At 36.3% G+C, this 22,056-nt stretch overlaps 1 protein-coding gene and 1 long non-coding RNA gene across 5 annotated transcripts in view; one reads left to right on the top strand and one right to left on the bottom strand.

Annotated features, from left to right (window-relative positions):
- Positions 1–22,056, top strand: part of LOC6046639 (LIM/homeobox protein Lhx3) — a 95,177-nt gene that overhangs the window by 14,585 nt on the left and 58,536 nt on the right. The gene's annotated exons all lie outside the window — the stretch shown is intronic.
- LOC119766696 lies at positions 11,485–11,991 on the bottom strand. The gene is made up of 2 exons (XR_005277067.1): positions 11,909–11,991; positions 11,485–11,826 (listed from the first exon to the last, which is right to left on the bottom strand). It is a non-coding gene; the product is annotated as an uncharacterized LOC119766696 (long non-coding RNA).

Raw genomic sequence — 22,056 nt, 5'->3', positions numbered from 1 at the left:
TTTCCAGAAATCCATTCAAAAATAATTCTGTTGATTGGAGCACGACAAACTGAAGCGTTTATTGATGTCAACTTTAAATTTCGGGACGTATAATTTATTTAATTTAACAACTCTGCCATTTAAATGTTGATCAGCTGATCACTTTCAAAATGGTTTTGCTAAAAAATAGATTATAAATCACATATTTAAATTTTAAGACAAAATATATTGAGCAATTTATGCATGAAAATTATCAAGAACGAATAAATAAGTCAAAATAGCAAATTTTGTCATTGAGACGTAACGCGAATTGCACACAATACTATTTTTGTCTGAATGAAAATATATGAAAAGTCATAACTAAGCAGAACTTAAAAAACAAACCTTCAACTAACTTAAATACGCAAATATAATATAGTATGAAATAAGTATTCTTCCCGTTCCGTGCTCCCACCAAAACTCAATTCCAATTTTCCCTCCAAATTCACACTAGTACCGAGTGTGCCCTCAGGAAACAATTACAATGCGAACTTATGTTTCAATGTTTACTCGAAACAAAAAAAAACAACAGCGTATGGGAAAAACTTTCTCAAAACGCTTTTCCCTTCTTCCTGTAGTGGTCACAGGAAAATGTATCCACAGGACGAGGGTTTCGATACATTCGATGGAACGCGTTTGTGGTTCAGTGCTCAACGTCAACAACTAGAACACACACACACACACGAGCTGATGATTAGGGCGTGTGCCAGCCAGTCAGCCTGCAGCAGCAGTGTGGCCATGGAGGGGTGTTGAACAACAACAGAAAAAAGTGAACAACAGCGCATAAATGTTATTTTGTAACACAATATTTGTCCTCGGGCGAAGGCATGCAACGGCGACGACGACGTTTGGTTTAACGCTTTTTAGCGGCCACGTGACGTACAAGTGGCGAATTGATGGAACGGTTTAGGGTTTCCGCTGGGCTGTCAAGGATATTGTGTTACTCTGCTCTTGACTTGGGAGGATTACAATTTAAGGATGGGTGTGTTGTTACAAGTACTGGTAATTGTTCATTTTACTGCTTTTTAATGAGTTATTACAGTTTGTTTTGTTTTATTTGAATTCGCCATACTATTTTTGCTTTCTTTTCCATTCAAACAAAAGAGAGTGAAAAGAAGCGGAAATTACTCCAACTCCAAACATCCCCTTTTGGGTTGGAATGGGGGGAATCGCATGCGCAGATCAGTTTGTTTTCCACCCCAAACCCCAACTACAGATTGTCTCGTCACGCTCTAGGACAGTTGTACGCATTACATGACGACAACTTTCCTCTCGTGAACCAGCCCCACCAAATGTTTGCCAGAATCGTTCCGGGTTCAGTTGGTTGGGTACATGGAAGTGCTTTCTCCACACCCTTAATGGAGAGTTCGTGCGTTTTTAGTCTTTTGTCTTCTTTTTTTTCTGTGAGCAGAATACAGATTTGTCACATGAATTGTGAACGTCATATTTCCGTCAGCTTGGACACATTTGTGTAGTGATCTTAAATATTCATGGCTCGTACGCACCATTTTGTGGAGGAAATTTTCACCATTTGATTAGTGTGCCTTTAAAAAACGACCCTAAACTCCACAACCAGATAACTTATTGATTATTTTAAGAATGTGTGTGTGTGTGTGTGCAACCAACCAAACGGGACCACGCGGTCGCTTCTTACAAATTGAGTTGTTTCCATGTATTGTTAGATCTACATTCTATACATGCAAATAACTCGCATAGGCATTTGGAAGGTGTTAGCTCTGCCGAGCTTCGGTGACCCATTTCTACGCTGGCTAGCCGAGCGCGAGGTCCCTCAGCTTTTATCGACAAGCCCCGCCCTGAAGAACGTTTGCACCAATCGGGTTCAAACGTTATTTAGAACTTCCGCACCCTTGTCAAATGGACAAGGACCCAGCGTGTTTGACAGTAACAGTATTCCTAATTCCAGACGTCGCTCACCAAGCCTTGATGGCCTAGTGGTTAGCATTTTTGCTTACCAATCCAAAGGACGGGGGATCGAACCCCGACTCGGGCGACTTTGATTTTTCGTTCATGTTCAGAGTTTCAAGATTAATATTTCCTATACTTTCTCGTTGGGAGCAGATGGGAATCGAACCCAGGACCATTCGCTTAGAAAGCGAACACCGTAACCAGTCAGCCACGGCCGCTCCTCTTATTGATTATTTTAAGAATGTGTTCCAAATTTGGGGAAATTAGCCATGCATTGATACCCGATATTAAAGATGCAGAAAAAATCATTCAAAAATGGCTTTTTCAAATTACAAATAACTTTTTAGGACCATGTTCTACAATGTTTTTGAAAATTACATTTTGACGTCGTCGTGCTATCTTGTCGCACCCGCCATTTCGACGTTCCGAGAAAATCGCGTTTTAATGTTTGACCTTGAATAAACAAAAAACGAAAGCACGCATTGTAAACAATAACAAACACGTTTTGTTTGGCTGACCATTATGTGCATTGTCCCGAAGTTTGGTTGAAGAAGGTTGCTGGTGTCCCGAGTTATAATTACAAATGTTTACGGTAGTCTAACTTGTACGTGCGTCAAACGCGTTCTGACCTGCAATCCCTTTGGCCAATTGTCGCAATTACATCAAGTTAGCACGACAAGATTGAAACTACTTTCATATGTAATGTGACAAAAATGCACGGAGTTTTTTCAGATTTCGTTTAATATCTCAGGATTGAAATCGAATTTTGGGCACCACATTGTGAGCTGCACAAAATGGCGTTCTTAAATCAATTTGACCCAAAATGCACGTTAGCACGACGACGACGATTTCCAATTAGAATCTCACTTTTGGGAATTCAAACCATACCAATCAGGATGGCGCACCAGGTACGCGTGCTGTAGCAAGAAAACGACTTTTTTAAGTGTGCTTCAAAATTTTTATTTTTTTTTCAATATTGTTTTCGAAAAGATCGATAAATTTCACAAATGTTTCGTTTTTAACATTGAAAATCGATCCATTAGTTCTTGAGACATCGGCATTAGAAAATGGAGGGATGTTTGGGTTGGACTTAGAAAAAAATAATTTTCCTATTTCTTTTTCTATAAGCCACTGTATCTGTGCAACCAAAGGTCTAATCTTCTTTGTCTCTTAGACAATTTTATAGCAAACTTTAAGCCAAACTTTTTTAAAAAAATCACAAATGGTCACTCATGGTCACTGTTTTCAAAGATCAAAAAAACTGCAAATATTTCACGAAAATCAAAGTTTCGGTGGCTATAGCTTAAAAACGAGACATTAAGTCATAAATCTGTAAAGTACTTTTTGATTGCAAATGGGTAACTCTCTATCAACTCACACGAAATCGGGAATAGTTGCCCCGACCCCTCTTTGATTTGCGTGAAACTTTGTCCTAAGGGGTGATTTTTGTCGGTAAAAGGAATCTAAAAAAATCATCACCTTGATTATTCGGCGGAATTTCTTTTTCACTACTACACTAGCAAGTGTAACGTCACATGTCGAAGTATGACCTGTCACATTTTGTGGATGGGCATTGTGTGTAAACAAAGTGAAATAAATAGTTTTAAGTGGTGCTGACAAGGAAATTCACAAAAAAATCATCTGCAGATTGATTTTCTTGGAGAAGTTCGGGAGCGATTTTCTTTTCCATGATTTGCCTCCTCTCTCTTTCGCGGATGAAGAAAGTTTGCAAGCGAAATTGATTTTTTTGCGATTATTCCATCCCTGCGTGACACAAAAAAATCTCCAAATTTTCAAAAAAGTTTCCACCTTGTTTATATATTTGGAAACAAAATGTAGGGCACGCGTACACTATTTTACTGAACTACTTTTTAATATTCGACTAATAAAGCTAACATGTTTTCGCTTATTTATTTCTGTTATATCATTATATATTTTATTGAATTTCATATCAAAGCCAGATTAAACAATCTTGTCCAGCCAAAATGAGTAAAATAAATTGATTTTTTGCGACATTTAGCCCATTAAACATATTTTTTAGGTTTTTAAGCTCACTTTTCAAAAACTAAATTTGAAAACAATTTGCAAAAATGATATATTTTCTTAACAAAATCCAAATTTTCATTTTAAATGAGAAAAGAAAACAAAAAAGGTTATTTTTTAACTTTCACGAGAATCATCCACCCAAGTAAACAAATATCGTTAAACTCAGAAAAAATTGAAATGTTTCAATGTTCAAAAAACTCTTCCTTTTATTTTGAATAAAACAAAAGTTTGATTTTTTAAGCTTTTCGAAATTATTCCTTTCAAATTAAAAAGGCAGTAAAATTTTGTATTACAGCGAATGAAAATATAACTAAATTTAGCTAGTTTCTAAAAAAAACTCAAAAATCTGAACATTTCTTCAAATGCTTTGTATTAACTTGACATACATAAATATTCAAGCTCTTTAATTGAAAACTAATTAAATGTAATTGAATAGTCTTCATTGATAAAATATTTATGAAATTTAAGAATTTTACGCCGTCCACAAAATCGTCAAAAATCACTTACCCTATATTAGTAATTAAACCAGGGTATTCACTAGCTTAATTCTACAGTATTTCATAAAATAATGTTTATTCCTATTTGAGTATGATCAATTATTTTGAGAAAAATCGTTACATTTTCACACAAACATAAAATTTCACGGGAATTCGCGGAAAAAGCCAAAAACCCTAGTGATGAGATAAAAATTTGGTGTCAAAGGGACTTTGATGTAACATTAGACGCCCTATTTGATGGCGTACTCCGAATACCGAAATACACGTATTTTTCATCGAAAAAAAATACTAAAAAAGTTTAAAAACTCTCCCATTTTCCTTTACTCACCTGCAAATGTTTTTTGAATATGTTAATTCAAGGGAAATTTAATGTTCTTTTCGAATCTACATTGACCCAGAAGGATCATTTTTGCCTTCCTCACTTTACTGAGGAAAGGCTATAAAATCACTCGAAAAACGAACTTTTTAGTTAGACCTCCTAGACCTACCTTCATTTGTACTATCGACTCAAAATCACCAGCTGAGCAAATGTCTGTGTGTTTGGCTGTATGTAGACATGTGTACCAAATCAATGTCACTGGAATATCTTGTCACAGGCTCAATCGATTTTGGCCGGAATAGTTTTAATCGATCCGTCTTAACGTCCCCTAAGTTGCTATTTAAATTCATGCAGTTTTATCATGTATTTAAAAAGTTATGTTAAAAAAACTGTTTCATATTAAATTCAAATTATGGTAAAAAGGGTGGTTTTTTCATGAAACCCTCACATGTTGTATATTTTTAGAAAGCATATGAGAAGACCTTTCTTGTGGATTGAGAATTTTCAAGATCTGACTTACCTATCTAAAATTACAAGCAGTTTAAAAAATGGTCTGAATTTACATAACCTCAAATGGTTCCGTCTGATCGCCACGAAAAAAGCCTTGTAGAGGGATGCCATTTTCCTGAAAGGCGGTGTCTGTATAATCTTGACAAAAAGTCTGTAGGAAGTCTATTTTTTTTACTCGTCACTTATTTTTATTAGGACCTCTTAGGTGCTGCGATCACGTTAAGGGAGATCCATAAACCATGTGGACACTTTAGGGGATTGTAATCACTCTATAAATGAGAGGAAGGCACCAACCACCTAAAGGTGGATTAAGTAACGTTTTTTCCTTTAGAACAAAATTTTTCATTTTTTTCTAACTTTGCAGGGTTATTTTTAAGTTTGTAACAATGTTCTACAAAGTTGTAGAGCGGACAATTACAAAACTTTTGATATCTATTTATAAGGGGTTTGCTCGTAACCATCACGAGTTATCGCGATTTTACGATTTTTTTTTTTTTGAAAAAGTTGGTCGTCGTCGATCATGGCCGTTCATGGTCACCCGCGACAGACACGGACGACGAAACAAATAGTTTCAAAATGTAACTTTTTCAAAACTTTTTTTTTCGTAAAATCGAGATATCTTGTAATGTTCATAAGCAAACCCCTTAAGTTCATATATCAAAATTTTTATAATTATCTGCTTTACAACTTTGTAGAATATTGTTACACTATAAAAAATAACCCTGCAAAGTTAAAAAAACACGAAATTTTAAAATTTAAAAATTTGTTCTAAATGAAAAAATGACCCTTCTGGGTCAATGTAGATTCGAAAAGTACATTAAATTTGCCTAAAAATGACATGTTCCAAAAAAAATTACAGTTGAGTAACGGAAAATGAAAGAGTTTTTAAAACTTTTTTAGTGTTTTTTTTTTTTTTTTGATTAAAAATAAGTTTTTTCGGAATTCTGAGAACGGCATCAAATCGTACGTCTAATTTTACATAAAAGAACCTTTGACACCAAATTTCTATCTCATCACCGTTTCAGGCTGCAAATTATTGAAAATAACAAAACTCACATCAACGCTTGTAAATTTTCAGTTGAGTTTGGAAAGTGTTTGAAATCTTGGAAAAGTAAAAAAAAAATGGCACAGATCCGTAAAACTAATTTCGTGGTTCCGCAAAACCATGCAAATTTACTGAAACCTAATTATTTATTTATTTATTTATTTATTTATTTATTTATTCATTCATGTAACGTAAGATAAAATCTTTTTAATTGTTACAATTTGTGTGCTTGCGTGATTCAATAAAACTATTTTACACAGTGATAGGTTCTCTTAAACTAATTAATTATTCGTGTTGTTAAGGTAGGTGAGCAAATCATGTTTGAAAGTATATTTAGATATAACGAGTTTAATACTGGTTGGTAAGCTGTTCCAATTTACAATGCCTCTAGCAAAGAATGATTGACTGTAGTAAAAGGAGTTATGATTTGGAATAACGTAACTTTGGGTTCTTGTGTTACGAAAGGGAATCAATTTTTCATAAAGATAATGGGGTAATCTTGATCTAATGATTCTATGAAGAAGAACGCAAGAACGATATTTACAGAATTTTGAGAAATTGCATCCAATAAGATTCGCTTGTAGGTGGGAGACTCGAGAATATCTATTCAAGTTGTAAACATATCGAACGCACGCATTTAATGCAATACGAAGTCTGTCCAACGAAGCGCCCAGTGCGTTAGAATATATGAAATCGGAATATATAAAGTGCGGGAAGATCAACGTTTTGAAAAGTTTTAATTTAATAGCTGTATCTAAATGTTTAGTTCTCATGTTTAATTGTTTCAGAGCTATGTAAATTTTTCGACACTGGGAATTAATTTGAGCATCCCATGCCAAGTTATTTTTAAAGATGACACCAAGGTTGTTCGCTTCAACTACAAAGTTTATCACTATTCCATTCATTTTTATAATGGGTGTTTCGGGTGTTTCCCTTTGATTGTGAATTAACAAAGCTTTCGTTTTGAAGGATTAATGGGAAGTAGATTAGATACCGACCAATTTATCACTTGTTCTAGGTCGTAGTTTATATTTTCGCACACTACACTCATGTTTAAATTTGGAGCTACACAGTAATAAATTTGTACATCGTCAGCAAATAAATGCACTGAACAGTGACGCAATACAAGTGGTAAATCATTGATAAAGAGAGAGAATAAAAGGGGACCTAGTATGGAACCTTGAGGAACCCCAGATTCACAGAGTATAAAAGGTGAAAAAGTGCTATTGGAGAAAACAGACTGATACCTATCTTTTAAGTAACTTTCAATTAACTTTGCGGCTGAGTCAGAAAAATTGTAACGAGAAATTAATTTATTGATTAGTCTAGCATGCGAAACTCTATCAAACGCTTTGGCGAAATCGATCAATAAAAGAATAGCGACACCTTTCTTATCGATTGCAAGCGCAACATCGTCATGAACTTTCATGAGAGCTGTTTCAGTGCTGTGGTTTTTGCGAAAGCCAGATTGAAATGGGTGCAAGTAATTCATATCAGCAATGAACTGTGAGATTTGATCTTTAACTATCTTCTCAAAAGCTTTAGATAGAACGCTTAGCAAGCTTATTGGGCGCAAATTCATAATATCCGAGTTTCCTCTTTTCTTAAGAATTGGAATAACTTTCACGCGTTTCCATTGAGATGGGAATTTAGATGTAGAAATTATTGTATTGAATAAATGATGGATGAAAGGCAATGCTAGTGGTAAGATGGTTTGAAGAAATTTAAGGGGAAGAAGGTCAAGTCCGACCGCATTGGACTTAATAGAAAACAAAGAGATAATAATATCATTGCAATCAATTTGACCAAAATGAAACGAATTTTGGGAGTGAGAATAATGAATGATTGAATTGTCGATTTCAGAGAAATTTGATGCAAAATAATTATTTATCTCTTCTGCCGAATGAGCAGAGCTACTATTGGATGACTCTGAACTGGAAATTCCAATGTTTTTTATATTTTTCCAGAGTTGCTTAACTGGAAGGTTTGTGTTAATGCGTTGTCTATCATGAAAGTATTTTGCTTGTCTTATAAGAGAAGTGACAAGATTTCTCATTCTATTATAATGAACTCGATTTGCAGAATTCTTGCAGTTTTTCCAATTTCTGTAGGCTAGATCTCTATTAATTATTGCTCTTTCAATGTCAGAGTTAAACCACGAATTACATTGAGATTTTTAAAGCGAAGAGGAAAAATTTGTTCATGAATTATATATAAACGATTATTTAAAATGTTGAGAAGAATGTCAGAGTCATGAATACTTTTAAATTCATTTAAGTCGATGCGGTTGAAAGCTACATTTAGTGATTCCTGTTCATAATGATAGTAGTCACGAAACCAATAACCCACAGACTCGCGGCGTGAAGTTATATCTAAAGTGGCAAAAACTAGATCATGGTTAGAAACACCAGGCATAGAAATTTGATTGCATTTAAGTACAGAATCTGGAGCATCAGTTAACAATAAATCTAACAGTGATGAGCCGTTGTTGTGATAAAAAGTTGGTTCATTATTTATGCATGAAAGTGACATGCTAGAAATTGTTTCAAAAACTCATTTGTTCTTCTGTTTTGAAAACGAATATCGGTATTGAAGTCGCCAATAAAATAAGATCTTTCATAGTTCATACAAAACTCTTCAATGTGGGATCGCAAACTGTAAGAGCAGTCTAACGTGGGTGGATTATAGTAAACAGCTAGTAAAAATCTACTATCACCACAAATAACTTCTAATATAAGAAACTCAGTTGTATAACGACCTTCATTAGTTGCTAAATTGTTTGAACTTTTAAGTATTCGACACGTTAACCTTTTTTGATTGAAATATACACAGATTCCACCTCCATGGCGATTCCGATCATTACGCACCACGTCGAAACCTTGTATTGCAATTAAGGAGTCATTGATGGAGGTATCAAGCCAAGTTTCAGTAAAGCAGATAATATCTAATTTGCTACCAATTATGTTTTGTTTCAATTCTTCAAGTTTTGTAAACCGTCTAGCACAAAGGCTCTGAACATTCATGTGGCAGATATTGATTTTATCACTCAACATTGCAGCATTCATAACAGCTTTAGGGATTAAAGGATTTGCTGAGGCATGATTAGGTAAATCATCCATAATCAAAAAGAAAAACGTAACAGATAGAAAATGATTTAGTCACCACACCAAAAACAACAGAATAAATAATAGTTAGAGAGAACCTTTTCTTAAAACTAAATGCAGATTCATTCATGATTATTTGATTACTAATTCAATAAGTATCGTTAACAAAACGACCAAGAAAATAACAAAAAAAAAAAAAGAGAGATAAAAGAAAATGCACGCACCAAAAATGGAACTAATCCAATCGCTTAACGCCGGCAAGCGACTACAGCGTGACACCAGAGCAGCAACGGCCCGAAATTCCAATGGCATCAACGTGGAGTGGCCCCAGCAAGCTTTCCGACAAATCAGGAGACAGCATCCCAGCAGTTATCAGGAATAGTCAGAAACAGCAGCGTCCATAATTCAGCAATTCAGGTCCAGTAGTCATCAGACATCCATAGCGTGACAGGAACATAACTTTTAGGAAGGATTCAGGAATCATGGGAGAAACTAAGGATCGGATTCATAGGAGGAAAGGGAAGGAAGAAGAAAAACGTTTAAGGAAAAGGGATTGGCTAGGGAACAGCCGTCGGTGGCCTCCATTAACTCAGGGAGTTTGACTTCCCCCCTACGAAGGACCACTAACGTACAATGTCCAGCTCACCGGAGTGTCCACTGGAAACATTGTAAGTTAGGCGACCGACACCTAAAATGCCGGGTTTCCCCTACGGCTGAGTCATTAACTCAGGAACAAGTGTCTTTTGTCCCCTACAGACTTTGAAGTTTATTTTTCTTTTCTTTTTTTTTTGGTTTTTTGTATTTTTTAGTTTTTTTTTTTTTTTTTTTTTTTTTGACTTTTAGGAAGGATTTAGGAATCATGGGAGAAACTAGGGATCGGATTCATAGGAGGAAAGGGAAGGAAGAAGAAAAACGTTTAAGGAAAAGGGATTGGCTAGGGAACAGCCGTCGGTGGCCTCCATTAACTCAGGGAGTTTGACTTCCCCCCTACGAAGGACCACTAACGTACAATGTCCAGCTCACCGGAGTGTCCACTGGAAACATTGTAAGTTAGGCGACCGACACCTAAAATGCCGGGTTTCCCCTACGGCTGAGTCATTAACTCAGGAACAAGTGTCTTTTGTCCCCTACAGACTTTTAAGTTTATTTTTCTTTTCTTTTTTTTTTGGTTTTTTGTATTTTTTAGTTTTTTTTTTTTTTTAGTTTTTTTTTTGTTTTTGTTTTTGTTTTTTTTTTTTTTGACTTTTAGGAAGGATTTAGGAATCATGGGAGAAACTAGGGATCGGATTCATAGGAGGAAAGGGAAGGAAGAAGAAAAACGTTTAAGGAAAAGGGATTGGCTAGGGAACAGCCGTCGGTGGCCTCCATTAACTCAGGGAGTTTGACTTCCCCCCTACGAAGGACCACTAACGTACAATGTCCAGCTCACCGGAGTGTCCACTGGAAACATTGTAAGTTAGGCGACCGACACCTAAAATGCCGGGTTTCCCTACGGCTGAGTCATTAACTCAGGAACAAGTGTCTTTTGTCCCCTACAGACTTTTAAGTTTATTTTTCTTGTCTTTTTTTTGGTTTTTGTATTTTTAGTTTTTTTTTTTTAGTTTTTTTTTTTTTTTTTTTTTTTGACTTTTAGGAAGGATTTAGGAATCATGGGAGAAACTAGGGATCGGATTCATAGGAGGAAAGGGAAGGAAGAAGAAAAACGTTTAAGGAAAAGGGATTGGCTAGGGAACAGCCGTCGGTGGCCTCCATTAACTCAGGAGTTTGACTTCCCCCTACGAAGGACCACTAACGTACAATGTCCAGCTCACCGGAGTGTCCACTGGAAACATTGTAAGTTAGGCGACCGACACCTAAAATGCCGGGTTTCCCCTACGGCTGAGTCATTAACTCAGGAACAAGTGTCTTTTGTCCCCTACAGACTTTTAAGTTTATTTTTCTTTTCTTTTTTTTTTTTGGGTTTTTTTTGTATTTTTTTGGTTTTTTTTTTGTTTTTTTCTTTTTTTGTTTTTTTTTCGGTTTTTTTTTTTTGCTTTTAGGAGGGGACGGAATCAAAGGAAAATCAGGAGTGGAACCAAGGAAAATAGAGAAAAGGAAGAAGAAGATCGTTAGGGAAAAGGATTTACTTTTCAGCAGGAAGAAGTTGATCGATGCTTCGCACTTGTTCAGCTTCAGTCGCACCACGCCGCTTCACAAAGACTGCTCCATTTCTGGTGTACACCTGGACAACGCTACCGGACTTCTTCAGCTTCAACGCTTCCGCTCGGATGACTCTGGACAGCTTGGTGAGGTTTTCATTGATGAACACCCGGTTTTCCGCATCATGTTTTCGCATTTTGCTTCAAAATTTTGAAATCAAGGCTTGAAATTTAAAAAAAAATTGTTTAATTCATGCTGATATGAATAACATTTATCAATCTTCATCGAAATCAAAAAGACTCACTTTCCTTTACTTTGAAAACCCCAGCACACATGTGCGCCGTCAGAAGTCCTCACCACGGCGCCCACAATCAACCTGAAAGCCTCGTTCCCCGAGCAAGGACTCAAAGCCTCAGCAGGAGAATATTTGAAGTGGCTAGGACAAATATTTGTGCCCGCTTTGATGTTGATGCGATGGCAAAGTTGTGCGTTTCTGTTGCTCCCACCTGGCACCCTCCCATCCCATCCATTCTACACTTGAAATGGCAAAACAACTCCAATGACTTGCAGGAATACGTCCCAGTCCCCGCCCCGAGTGAATGTTTGAAGTTTACTTCACGTTTTTGAGAGACAAGAGCGCAAATATTGACTCAATTCATAAATCTTATTTGCATTTAATTTTTTACCGCACTCGGGAACACTGGGAGAATCAGAAAATCAAGTAATCAGGACTAACAGGTTGGCAAATACGCGCCGATTCGGGTGCCCGTTGCACGTGGCATCATTAGGAGGGAATCTGTTTTGTTTGAGCTGTCAGAATTTGGGAAGGGAATTAAATTGTATTAATTTGGGATACCTGGCGGCAAAGACCGGAACCGGCGTGGCGGTCAATGCCGTCACCGTCGAACGACTTTGACGAAACTTCCGCCCAAGCAAAAAGGACGCACCATATGGCACCAATATCTTCATCACATCCCGTGCGCGCACGTGATTTATGTGGATTCCCTCTTTTGGCCGCACATGACAAATAGAGCGCGTGCTAATATTTCATGCTTTTACAGGGCTGTTAACTTACGTTGAAGAAGAAGAGGAGGACTTCCCCCTTTTAATATTTTTTTTTCTTTATGCCCGGTTACCGCATCAGTCAGCTAGTCTGGCTGGAAGTCACTTCCTATATCAGCACTACACAGGGGAATTCCTCTCATTAGGAGCAAACCTTTGCGACTGGTTGCAGAAGCTAACCCACACCGGAATCAATTCATATTCATTACCACGTATTTTTTGTCGGAGTCTAGGGCCTATCCCTTCCGAAAGTGAAATCCCTTCACAGCTGGGTCGCTGATACCGTGAACAGAAGTAAATTGGAGTCATGTTCTTTTTCATTAAAATGTTTTATGATTTTTAAGCAGATTTAATAACCATCCTACAAGGTATTGAAAAACGTCAAAAAACGCGGTGGATAATGCTAAAAAATTACTTAACTACTAGTTTATTTAAAAAAATAACATTTTAAAATGTTGTACGATAGATTTTTGAAAAGTTATTTTCTCAAACAAAGCTAATATTTAGTAGTACAGAAGAAAACTCTCAAAGCATTTTGAAATAATAAAAAATACAGGCCACGGTTTCAATACAATAAAAGAGCTATTCTCCACAATTTTACTTAAATTGAAATATCTTCTTGAAAATTTCAATAGGTCGTCAAAAATGCATAATCCAATGCAATCCAAAAGTACTATATTTTTTTGAATAATTTTCAAGTTATGCCCAGAGCTAATAGCAAATTTAGGCCCATTTACATTGTTTGGCTTGTTTTTAATAATATTGTTATTCGATTTTTTTGAAAATTTCTCTAAGTTTTCCTTTTTTTAACTTGCACTCTATTAAGAAAATCCTTTAATTAATCATCAAATGAATAAGTTTGGAATACACCTACTCTAAAGTTGGAATAATTATTTATTCAAAAATAATATCAAACTGCATTTTTAAACAAGCTATGTCACTCCAATCCACGGTACTGACGCGGCGGCGTTGGGCAACAAATCGGCGAGGGCTCGGCCCTGACGCTCTCGAAGGGCCATAAAAAATGCTCGTAAAAATGTCGAAATACCTGACGCATCCTTTAATCGTGCACGATCAGGAAGTGTGTGGAAGGCAGAGGAGGAGGGGATTCATGTTTTGGTGACTAGCGGTGGTGCACTCGTATAGCTTTATATCGGCACCATATGGCACTCGAACGCGTCGCATGTTTACGAACACGTAATGCGATCAAAGGTTAATCGATAGCCTGCATTAGGACGTTCGGGAAGAGGGACACTTCCACCCTCTTCTTGTGGCCTTTTGAAGGACCGAGTGTTGAGTAATTGATGGACGTTTGGACTGAGTGATTTATCCAAAATTTTCGAAAAAAATCCAAATTGATCAAAAGTTTGGGAAATCTTTTGTTCTAAAAACAAATTGTTGTTCCTTTCAACAATAAACTTATTCACTGCGCAAAAAAGGGAGTGACTGATTGGTTGTAATGACGGGTTTTATTCATTTTTTGTTTAATCCACCCTCCCCCGATTAAAACATCCCCTAACAAAAACAAATCCCTATGAGCACACTCACCTTCCATCAGGATCGCTCCCCTTGCGTTGATGATGAACGCGGTAACGCGACGAGCAAGAGTGCTTAAGCCACACACACGTAGCCACGAGTCATGCATTAGGATATCATTATCGGCATAGATAGCCACAGATGGTGTTTCGTACGGTTAAATGGAAGTTTATGCATGAACCGCACGCTAGAAAGTCATCCTTCCTTCCTGTGACGAATTTATGTTTTTTTGGAAAGTCTTTTGGTAAGAGGTGTTTTGGAAGTGAATCTTTTTTCCATTAAAAATGATTTTCTCAAAATATTTTTAAACTTACTCGCGTATTTGTTATTAAAAAAAAACATCATCCGGGGGAAATATTATCTTCTTCTTGAATTATTTTTACTAGAGATGGGCTTATTTGAGCGAACCGTTCTTATGACCCGGCTCAAGCTAAAGAACGAATGAGCGACCGCTCAGAAAAAATGAGCGGCGGTTCATTTTGTGAACCGGTTCTTTTCAAAGATCCGTCAAATCAAAGAGCGAGTCGAAGAATGAACCGAACGAGAGCGAATGAGCGAGAGCGAATGAACGGAAAGAACGAACGAAGCGCTTGATTAGCGTCGCTCGCGCCGTCGTCGACGTCGTCGAACGGCGTCGTTTTCGTTCGCTCTTTCGTTCTTTCGCTCTCGCTCATTCGCTCTCGTTCGGTTCGTTCTTCCACGCGCTGGTGGTGACGGTGCTGTGGAGAAAAGAGGGGAAACTAGGTTCTCACCGGTCGCCTCATGTTCCAACATTATGGCGCACTTTATGCACCTTTACCAAAAATCATGACTTTTTGAGTTCCAAATCCCACTTTTCATAAGATTTTTTCAGTTCAACCCATATAACCATTTTTATAGTAGTAGTACCTGAACTCAAAAAATCGTATGAAAAGTGGGATTTGGAACTCAAAAATCATGATTTTTGGTAAGTTGTTGCTGCCCGTGTCGGGGCGCTTGTGATTTTGAATCAGCTTACTGTCGCCATTTCTCAAATGTTATTTACATGAAGTTGATACACGCATTCGAACATAGTTAGTATGCTAGTTTACGGTTTTAATCCATGTATTGGACCGTTTATGATTTAAAATGTAATTTACCACAGCACATCACACAAACTTGGCATTCTTTTGTGGTAACTGTTCAATAGTTTTCTTAATGCATTTTTTCTGATCTTTTTTTTACGCTTGTTTTGATCATTCATTTGCTGTCATTAATAAAAGTTGTTCTTATTAAACAAAAAACTGCATTCAAGACTATTTTATCAAGTGCAGCAAAAGGCTACCTCAAATATGCCTGTTACTGAACACCAACTTAAATCTATTGTTTCACAAAATAATGGAAAGATAATTATCAAAACTTTTCATAACTTTTAACGATTGAAAGCAATAATTTGGTTGAAAATATTCACTTTTGAAGAAAACTCAAGTTTGTTAAACAAACAAACTTTGTTAACCTCTCTATGAAAAAAGTTTTCGATATTTGTGGATTTCAGAGATCAATGTTATTCTCCTTTTTCATATAAAACGTTTATATTTGAAATGCTTTCCAAAAAAGGATAAAGCAAATCGACGATTTTCTATGTTTTATGGTTGATCTCCAATCTGTTCAGAATAAATGCGATGAAAACATATATTTTTTAATTATCAATCAACAAAAATCATACGAAGCGTGACACTCATGGACACTCCATTGATCGTTTGAAAAAAATCTTAATATCTTGAGCAGATTCTTCAGTTCATTCCAGTCTACTTTCTGACTTTGAGTGACATGAGCGGATGAGCCGTTCAAAAGAGCCGCTCATTTAAATGAGCGAACGAAAATGAGCGGCTCACAGAAATGAGCGGTTTTGCCCACCACTAATTTTTACCTTATATATTTAATCGTGTATTTTGAACCAAATTGAGTGAAGGACGGCAGTTTGCGCAGCTTTCAATGCCTCCCTTTTGATATTTAAATTTTTCTAAAACTTTAAACAAATTGAACGTCACTCTTCGTATTGAATTCTGAATTTTTCTTCGAATCAAATCACATTGAAAATTTTCAGAAGGCCAAATAAAGTGAAGTAAAAGGCCTAAATATAAATTTATTGAAAAAAAATCACGTAGTTTTATTTGTTTGATTTTAAAAGTTGCTTATTTTTACAGCAATTCCTCACGAAAACAGCATGATTCGAAAAAAAAGTTCTCCGATCGGGCTCACAATTTTTCTGGAGGTTCCTTGGCCAAAATAATTAGAACCGTATTTTTTTTGTTTGGCCGTTAAGGTGACCTACGCCGTGTTAGGGTGGTCCGAAAAATGGCCATTTTAGTTGATTTTCACAAAAAAAAAACATTTTTTTAAATCATATCTCCGCGCAATTTAATCCGATTTTAGCTGTCTTAGACGCAAAAAGGAGATTAGTAGGTTTAGTGAATTTTTACGATTTCGCGGACAGCGTGAAATTCGTAAAATTTAAAGATTTCCGTGAAATCCCGTGAATTTTGTCAATTTTCTCAAATCAATTCTTAAAAATAATAACATAATCAATATTTCATTCATTAATGACTTTTTAAGTAAATTTTATTAGTTTTCAATTGAAATGTATAATATGAACCATTTGAAAAATTGATAGCAAAACCTACATTAACATGACATTGATAGAACATCTACTAAGAAGTGAATGCAGCGATATCTTAAATGATGTTAACAAAAATTAGTCAAAGAAAAAAATATAATCTCGCTTTTTTTATATAAATTCTGTATTTTTCAACCGAAACTTGTTAAATTGTTTTAAAGTAAATATTGTTAAATGCTGTTTTGAAGATCTCGGGACCAACGAGCCTATGTCTGAAAATATTTTTACCTGATTCCTCGGAAAATTTTACGTAACATATCAAAAAATGGTGTAGTTATGTTAGCAATTTTCTGAGATACGATTTTTCCAAAATAGCCAATCTAATCACCTTTTTTGCGTCTAAGACAGTTAAAGTCGGATTAAATGGCGCGGAGATATGATTAAAAAAATAGCTTTTGCGAAAATCGACGAAAATAACCATTTTTCGGACCACCCAAACACGGCGTAGGACACCCTAATGGCCAAACAAAAAAAATACGAGTCTAATTATTTTGGCCAAGGAACCCGCAGAAAAACTTTGTGCCCGATCGGAGAGCTTTTTTTCGAATCATGCTGTTTTCGTGGGGATTGCTGTAATCTGCATTTGAATATTTGATATTATTTGGGTTAAACTAAGACAAACCTATGTTGCCTTCCTCACTAAGGTGAGACTATAATCCTGCTCTAAAAATGATCTTTTTTCAGAAAGCTCGTAGCCCACCTTCATGTATACCTATCGATTCAGAATCAAAAACTGAACAAAAGTCTGTGTGTGTGTGATCAAAATTCTCACTGAGTTTTCTCAGCACTTGCTGAACCGATTTGGTTTAAGGTCCCAAACGGATCTATTGATTTTGATGAGGTTTCGATAAGAAGTTCAAAAGTTATGTATAAAAATGAGTTTTTGTCTTATCCGGATGATAGATAAGTGATCGGAAATCGACTCAAATACCATCATGTTATACATTGTTGGTTAGGGAATCGCAAGACCTTCCAACAAGTCCAAAACATTGAGAATTTGGCAACCCTGTCCTATGTTATGGCCATTTAAGTGATATTGGTGTAATTTTTTTTTATCTTTCATTTTTTAAAGGGTTAAAATGGATGATAATATACATTTTTATGTAAGTTTCTATTGTGAAATTGTCTCAGGAACACGATTATGATAAAATTATCACCATAAAATGGGATCTAAGAGGTCCTCCGAGCAAAAATTTACTACCAAAAAATTCATTAAAAGTAAAAGTGTCTATCCAATATGTTAAACTGCCTTACCCAAAGCGGTCTCAGTCTCAGATGGTAGTCCCAGATGTCCCCTACAAGCTGCAGGTCGATCCGAGTTGATATCTGGATGGAACACTTTTTTATTTCAGTTTGAAAATTATGCTATTTTTTCACTAAAATGCCAATAACTCACTTTAGAATTAACCAATTGGGATGCTCTACCCTGCATTTAGTTGCATTTTTGAAGCCCTTCAAGATGCATTTTGAATTTTGAAATTAAATTGAATTTTGCCTAAGTTATAGCCTTTTTAAGATTTTTTACGTTTTTGAACCTTAAAACTTTGTGTCCCGATTTGCCCCACTTCCCGTTGACCTAGAGTGCTCATATTTTGACCAGATGCTAGTTTTATATGTACAAACAACCCCTGAAAATTTCAGGCAGATTGGTGAGGTCCAAACGACGTCCCATACAAAGGGGTATGCCCTGTTCGTGGACTCGCTCTTAAACTATGTCCGAAAAATAGAAAAACCTTTCCATCGATCTGGCAACCCTGCCTCGAGTTTTGACCTCGAAACTGAAAAACAAGATGAAATTTGTGTCTAATCCTAACGATTCGTCATTTGTTGGTAAATAGTGAGGAAGGCACTAACCTCATAGGTGGATTAAGTTAGATTTTTCAAAAGAAGTTGAAGTTTCAACAAACCAAAATTTAGAGGTTTGGGGAAAATAACATTTTTTCCGTGGACTATGACTTGGACTCCAAAACTAAAACATGGCTTTTTGTCGTCTTAAAAAACACAAACAGAACTTTTGCGCAATGTGAACTGTTCTAATCTTATGCTAGCATGTTTAGTAATAATAAATAAAAATTCAAATTGAACAAAAAAAATCTTTGCATTTCACTCAAATTTAAACAAATCTTTCAAATAAGCTATTTTCTTAAAAGTAAGTAAATTTTCTACAAGAATATCATATTCTCGTAAAAATCAAACATTTGATGTAAAGTGACAGGTATTTGCATTACTCAATGTCGGCAATATTTCAAAAGGTCGTTATTTAAATTGTTATCGTTTGTACCAAATATTAGATTCTGCGGGTCAAATTTTTACTTAGATTACATACTTTTGTCTCTGACAGTTTCCTTTAAAAACTATTTATGTATTTAATATTATTATATTACTAGTTTTTGTTATATTTTGTGTGTTTTTCTACAACCAAAATAAATAATAAAGTGTTTTTAGTCAATAAACTGCTGCCAGCGACATAACTGTTTCCGTTTCACTTTCCAAACAAAAGCAGAAGAAATGCTGGATCATAAATTCATTTCATGTCCCAGCAGGATTCTCCAAAACAGAACGTCTCATTACCCCCAAAAAGCAGGCACACGCCCATGCCTTCCCCCCTCCTCCGTCGGGTGTGGCAGTTTATTTGTTGTTATTGCATTTTATCACTTATAATGCAATAAAATTTAATACTTGTTCTGTTGTGCACCGTTAACCCCTCTCGGCGCGCGAGCATTATCAAATTACGCGCCTTAATTCGGTTTAAATTTTCTGGCTTTTTCTCTCCGTGTCGTAACCCCAGTGGGGTGCTATTTCATACATATATATTTTCAAATTTTCACTCCACTTTCTGGCAGTTGGTTGTGCGTTGCGTTATGGACTGAGCAATAAAAAAAATGAATTATGGACCAGTAGCAGTTGACAATTTAAAAATGTCTAGAAACATCATTACAATTTTCTATATTTATCAAATCTACGAAAACAAAGAACACTTGGATTTAGTTGAATTTTAACGTTGGAAACATACCTCAAATCACCAACCACAGCTGGCCACAACGTTACAAAATCTTCACATTAATGTTTAATGAACGTGAACTGCCCTTCAAGCGACCATTTCTCCAACTTTCCACAAAAAGTCCAGCGAACTTTTTTTCATGTCGCTTTTTTGCCTCCACCAACTTTCATGAACTTTTCACATTGTGTGGCCACCGCCAAACGTTTGCACTGGGATTTACCTAAGAAAAACGACAGGCCCTTCTGGGAAAAGCCAGCTCGTGTGGTTATCCCGAGGCCCTCCGTCCCAAGTCTGAGTAAATAGTAAAAAAAAAGTGTTTTTCCCAACCTTTTTTTTCAACTTTTCCTGTTGTTTTTGCAACCATTCCGCAAATCCAACTGCCTAAGGCGTGGTTTCTCGAGTAAACTTTTTAAAATATGAGTTATTTTCATTCTTTCCATTTTCTTCCCCCCTCACTCCAGAAAGTCATCCCGTGATTTTTTACCTCAACCTTTTTGCAGCCAGTGAAAATAAAACACCGTCAAAGGTTGGGCAGTTTTTCTTTCCGGAAGAAAAGTCCCGAGTTTATGTTCCGGGCCCCAAACGAGCATATTTCATCCTTGCCAACCTTCCGGGCTGGGCTGAGTTTGCCCAAATTTATTGCCATTGTTTCGCAGAAAGGAACAAAAATGTTTCAAATCCTCTTCCTCTCCAGTTCTGCTTGGGGCTCCTAGCAAAGAAATAAAGGGGTCTCCACACAAATAAGCACGTGATTTATTAAAACCCTGGAGATTTTCCAAGTTCATCGAGTCTGAGTGGAATTTACAAACTCTTTTCCCAGAATCGGCAAAGCTTAAGGCGAGGGAGGTTTATTTTTGCTCGGAAAATTCCTAATAGTTTCACTAGTGTCGATTTGGTCGACCCAAAGTGGAGCTCATGCATAAAATAGTGCCATTTGCATATGGATTATCAGTTCGGAGGCCCATCCTGTTCGATATCGGCTCACTTTGCCCTTATTGGGCCCAAGCATTAGCATATACTGACCGGTGATGTGAAAGAGAAATGGTGTGGAAAATATTCAAATAGATATGGAAAATTTATGAGACTTTAAGTGGAGCATCATTCCAAGCAAAACAATTTCCCAAATAGACCAAAATTTGCAAACAGATGTTAACACCGAGCTATTTATGTTAATTTGGCGCTGACATTTCCGAATGATTTACTGAAATTGCGCCACCAAAAGTCCCATATGAGCACTTGAAAAAAAAAAAAAAAACGGTAAAGTCAAAAGTTTTTCCCCTGAAGTAAGGTGTCCTGGTGTTTCTGTTTGGAAAAACTTGTTCCCCACGATAGTCCTGCCCGGGAGGGGAGAGGAAGAAGTGGTGGCATCCCGCTGCGCAAAATGTCACCCGCGTGTAATAATATTGTATGTGCTCTTTCCACGCTGCTGCCGTTCAACCCCCTCCTGGGTGGTTCCACAATGTTTGAAAATTGTCTGCACATGTGCACGTGTGGGGTGGATGCTGTTGGCTGGTTTGAGGGAGATCGTCGGGGATGGGTTGCTTTCGGCGTCCATGGAACGTTGTGAGTTGAGTATGGTGTACGAAAAATGAGCTGATTTCTTAGAGTTTTTGTATAAAAACAAAATTCTTGGTGTATACGCGTTTTTAGCATAAAACATTGGCTACTATGAGTTCAAACGGGATGGCATATATTTTGGATATTTTTATTTTGCTCGCTCAAAAACGATATTTGTTAATAATCTCCCAGCTGTGAACGTGATTTTTTTTTTCGTATGAACATTCAAATGAAAAAAATTCATTTATAAAAAACCATTTTTTTTTTCAAAAATAGTTACCCATTAAAGCTTTATTTGTTCATATCGAGAAGATCACAGAGTAGTACTTATAAATATGTCGTTTACGTCAGATTGTGAGAAAATCTCATGTTTTTTTATGAAATGTTAATAACAAATATCGTTTTTGTGCGAGTAAAACAAAAATATCCAAAATATATGCCTTCCCGTTTGTAATCATAGTAGCCAATGTTTTATGCTAAAAACGCTTATATACCAAGAATTTTGAAAATTCGTCAATTTTTGTTCACTAAAATGCAAACATCTCGGCTTTGCGTGGACATAAATTGAATGTTAAAAAAAACAAAATCATCTCCGTAGAATTTCCTATATGCTTAATGCATTAGTTAAGGCTGCAAATTGTTTTGGTTCGTTTTAGGGAGT

Source organism: Culex quinquefasciatus, chromosome 2 (genome assembly GCF_015732765.1).
Source record: "Culex quinquefasciatus strain JHB chromosome 2, VPISU_Cqui_1.0_pri_paternal, whole genome shotgun sequence".
Lineage (NCBI taxonomy): Eukaryota > Metazoa > Arthropoda > Insecta > Diptera > Culicidae > Culex > Culex quinquefasciatus.
The sequence above is the reverse complement of the archived record's forward strand: the minus strand, read 5'-3'. Positions and strand labels throughout refer to the sequence as shown.